Genomic DNA, 5284 nt, shown 5'->3' with positions numbered 1-5284 from the left:
GGAAAATGTTGACTCTCCGCCCTCCTCCCTGAAGCCTGCCAGCCCAGGGGAAAAGAATAACCCACTCAGGCCCCTGATAAACTGTGTGTGTGTGTGTGTGTGTGTTTTTGATAATGATGATGGTGGTGGTGGTGATGATTGTAGCCTATCACCTTCCACAGCCCCCTTTTTCCTTTGACTTTGGCTGTGGAGGCAGGCGGAGCTCGGTAACATGATGATGAAAACATGCAGCGCGTGTGCAGGTGTTTCTGTGTTTTCACAGAGGATTAGTGAGGGTGACTGAAATGAGGTGAAGTGAAGCAAACAGACACTTCTGTTAGTTTTTTAAATAATGCTGAGGTTGTCTTTTAATCAACACGTCCTCATACCTAAACAGCAAAATAGGTCGATTGACATATATGACCCAAAATGACATGTACAAACGTTGAAAAGTACCAGTCCAGTGACAGGCATACCCGACCTTAAGTACATTACATAAATCACGTTGTGTTTAACACCTGGTTACGTTGTTTGGTCAGGTTTAGGCATCAACTTTCTTTCGCACAGGACTCGAACCTCGGTCTCATGAGTGAAAGTTTACTTGACCCATCCACCCCACCACCTCCTTACAAGGACTTTCTCGCTCACCTGACTTCCTCCTTTTCTACCGTCACACAGCCACTAGAGGTCGCGTCCCAACAATAACTGTAAATATGATTCGTAATAAGCTGCTGCACAATCGAGCTATAAGGCCATTTTTCTGGTAAAGGCGGGCTGCATTCAATAGGTCGACAATTCGGGAAATAGAGATTTGCTTTCTTGCAGAGAATTAGACAAGAAGATTAATACCACTCTCATGTCTATATAGTAAATTTGATGCTATTCCACCAGCAGCTGCTTAGCGTAGCTTAGCATGAAGCACAAAGTCCACCTACCAGCACCTGTAAAGCTCAATTATTTACACTTTTTAAGTTGTTTAATCTGTAAAAGAAACTAAATAAGACGTCCGTTCACTGTTTTCCGTTTTATGTGCTGGACTGTTTCTGGGCCTTGATCATTTGCCAGATTTTTTTTTGCTTCCCTGAGGTGGAAAAGTATCAATAAAAACAAAATGCCACAAAGTGCAATGGAAACAGACTTAGGGAATAAATGCTGCCGTACATGAAGCAGTGACTTAAAGTGAAGAGCTGAAAGCATCAGATCTGTGTGGAGCAATGAGGAGGCTGTGACCTTCCTCACATTAACACATGAAACTAACAGAAATGTTTCCATCATGTTTTCCATTTTTGTTAGTTCTACCAGCTGCTTGTCAAGATGCATCAACTTGTTAACAAGCATTAAATACAAAAAGTCACATTTTTATTTTGCAGATTTTCTGGAAATTTGGTTAAAATTTGCTCTACATTTGGATGGAAAGGTGACCATTGCCAAATATACTGTCCTACAAAGACATAGAAAAAGGGTTGAAAGTGTTCAGGCTGGATTGCAAACTGTAAAACAGACAAAAGATTATAATGACTTCATTTTATGTATTTTTAAGCTGATTGTTTTACCCCCAGCATTGCAATAGCACCTGCATGTTAACCTCTAAACTGCAGATACTGCACTCTGCCTTTGGATAATCCTCATTACTGCAGAATGTACCAACAACATTTGTTCTCTCAGCTTTCTGATCCATTTTAAATAGTTAGCTCATGAAAATTTACTGTAGTTGGATTATTTAAAGTCCACAGCTTATAGGAATTAAGTTTTTCTATCTGTCTAAGTACTTATATTGAAATGCAGTACCTGGGGAATGCAGTAACTACACTGCCGGAGTGACTTTCTGGTTTTCAGAAACAAATTTAAAAAGCATTTTTCACTGAAGTTACACTGAAGTTACACATTTCTATGGCATAGTTTCTTAATATATAGCAGAACAGTTGTCAGAAAGTCAGACACAGGTTGTAACTTAATTCTTATTAGTGACTGCGTTATACCTTTGCAAGACAGTACAGAGGCAGAGTCTTTTCTTTGTAGGAGGTAAAAGGCATAACGTGACTTACTCTGAGCCCAACTTTTATTTCTCCAACATGTTTGCTCCAAAACAGAGTGGGTTTCAAAAGCCAGAACTCTCAGCACATGTCGAGGTAATCAGTGACATTTGTTTTGATCAATAACCCTGCCAGCCTTCGCAGATACTGCAAAGGTAAAGGTATTTTTTTTGGTTTTTAAATACTCACCTTGCTGTCGTCTTCATCTTTACTTCTTCTTCACCTCACCTGTCTTACCTCCCCACCTTTCCCCCCTCCTTACATTCGGCCCCCTCCACGTGGCCCTTGTGTTACCTGGCACGCGAATGCGGCCGTTTATTTTCACGGGGATACGTTTTCTGGCAATCTCTGCCAGAGACAATATTATGCTGGAAATATGCAGGTATTAACTGTTAAGATTTCAGATGGTCAAATAAACCGGAGTGGCTGGGCTCTGGCGCGGCCCAACAGAGAAGAGATTGTGCGTTTGAACAGTCCACTCCTAATGAAACACACGAGGGGGAAGCTGCTCAATCACTAATAATTACTCCTCCCTCCATCAATCCATCCATCCATCCATCCATCCTCTGTGTCTCTCTCGCCCCCGGTCCAGGTGATTTCCAACCACCTCTCTCATTTATCTTCCCTGCCTTTGATTTCAATGTGATATTCATTTCACGCTCATTTCCTCTCAGCGTCTCGCTCTGCGGCTGCTGAGGCCGTCAAGGCCGGCCTTTCATATGCAGCTCAGAGCCACTAAACAGTCTCTCATGCTCTGACCTTTAGCAGGCGGGGAGCTGCCGAGACAAACAGCGCTCAGCAGGACGTAAATGATGATGGATCTGTTCTGGCAAACTTTGGGGTTGAGTTACGCAGGACCGGCTGCGGTTTACGTCTGGCTGCACGTGTTCACATTCAGGGTCTGAGGCAGATATTCAGTGACTCTCCAGGGGTTAAACACAAGACAAGGTTAATTAAACAGTTAATACAGCGTTAATTACTACCTAAGGTAAACTATTCATTTAGTAATGAAGTTAATTTACTGTTGCTAAACCTTTACATGAAGGCTACATTTACTAGTTGTAAATAGAAAGTGTAGGCCTACTACCAATACTACTCCTCCTACTAAAAGACAATTTACACCACAAACACCAGGGTGGTGTGGGTGGTGATGGCGCAGTGGATAAGACACATCCATTTGGTGTGTGAGATCCGGGTTCAACTCCTCACTGTGACACATCTGCCAATGTGTCCCTGAGCAAGTCACTTAATAGTAGTAGCTCCAGAGGCGGCGTCTGACAAATACAGCAATTGTAGCTTTGAATAAAAGCATCAGCTAAATGAATAAATGTAATACTACTACTTTAACTGACAGACCTACTTGAGTTCATGAGTACATATACTGCAAGTAGCATACTACAATGAGTACAACTACTACTATGTTGATTACAAGTATGCAAGCAACAAACCACTTTATGGTAGCCGGTTAAACACATGCAAATGGATAAAGACGTCCCAATACAAGAGCAAGGAAAAAAATCTGCAAAGTGAGAAAACACAACCAAATACAGAAATACTGCAAGTCATACAGAACATAACAGAAGTTTCCAGGGGACACTAAAAAGTGATGAACACACCTGGAGGAACATTTGTTGCCATGGTTTTTTGGCTCATGAAGTTACTGATTATCTGTCAGTGTTGGAAAATGACAATCTGATAGTCAGATATTTCTTTTATTATTTAAATAAGATATTATTTCAGATACATTAATCTAGAGTTAGCCTTTGTTTAATTACCGGTTTAACAAATCAGATCAGAATCAAGCATCAGTAAGTTAAAACTTAAAAAAAAACATCCAACATTAGTTTATTTCTATAAATTGAGTTAAAATAAAAACCAATATCCAGTATTTCTGGTTGTTGTTTCAGTTTTTGCTTGTTTTTTTCTGTGCATGTGTTGGCAAACTGGTAAAGACGTTTTCTTCATTTGCTTGTGTTTTGTGTCTTTGCGTGTGTTTTTTTAAGTTACAGTGCGCTGAGCTCTCAGTGCTGATTTATTTCTATTTTCCATGCCGTTGATGTACTTCTTAGAGGTTATAAGGTTATAAGTCATATCAAAACATCACTTTGTGTTATTTCTATTCATTTATGTTGACGTTAGGAAACATCCTGTTGCATCGTTTCTTCCCAGGCTCAATTCCTCTGTTAAAATGTGATGTGATGGATAAAAACTATAGAGTGATTAATAATGAGAACTTACCTTAGTCCTACGTATTAAAACATCCATATGATGTGTTATCTTTTGGTTATTTTAACTTTTGTAAATGTACTGCTTTCATACTCATCTCATTTAACATGTTGGTCTGACAACAAAGTTATTCTTCAAGTGTTGCTGGAGTTTTGAGCTCTTCTGACTTTTTCACCCCTCCGTGTACTGGTTTAATTATAACAGTAAATTAAATGCAGCACAGGAGTGAACATCTTCAGCACCTCTGAGGGCAGCTGTTTAATGTTAAACACACATGCAGCTGTACACGTGGGATCAGAGCGCCATCTACAGGCAGTGATGGTGTCATGAAACAGTGTCTGGATGCTGCAGGTCATTACCCTCCAAAGTAAAAAATACAAACTAAAAACTGAAGGCCCCTCTCATCAGTGGTGCTGGAAAGTTTGAGAAGTTTCTATATTTCTGCATAAATATGACCTGAAACATCATCACACAATTCACACATGTCATAAAAGTAGATCTAGAAAACCCAATTAAACAAATGAAACAACAATAGCTTTGTAATTTATTCCTTGAGAAAAAATTACTCAGAACTGCACATCTGTGAAAATCAGATTTATTGTGTTTTGTTGACATTAATGTTCAACAGAAAAAGATAATTTAATGTCAAAGTGAAAACAGATTGAAATTACAAATAAATATACAAAAAATATTTCCCTAATCAACCTCTTTAATAGGATGTGCCAATGGTGCAAAGTAACTACGTACATTAACTCAAATACTTTTGAGGTAGGCCTACTTGTTGTTTACTGGAGTCATTTCTCACATTTCGGAGGGAAAAATTTTACTTTTTACTGCACTGCATTATTTGATGACTTTAGTTATTTTGCAGAATCAGATTACAAAACAAAATCAACTAATAAATGATGATGTATATAAAATCATTAACATTATCCCCACATTTACCAGCTGAACACAGGAATGCATCAATAATTATAATCTAATAGTATATAATAATAATATTGTACATTATTCTGAAATGAGTCATTTTGCATAATAAGCGTTCT

The sequence above is a fragment of the Micropterus salmoides genome, unplaced genomic scaffold (genome assembly GCF_014851395.1).
Source record: "Micropterus salmoides isolate LMB-PRFRI ecotype aquatic unplaced genomic scaffold, ASM1485139v1 Ms_hic_scaffold_4, whole genome shotgun sequence".
NCBI lineage: Eukaryota > Metazoa > Chordata > Actinopteri > Centrarchiformes > Centrarchidae > Micropterus > Micropterus salmoides.
Note: the sequence above shows the minus strand (reverse complement) of the source record.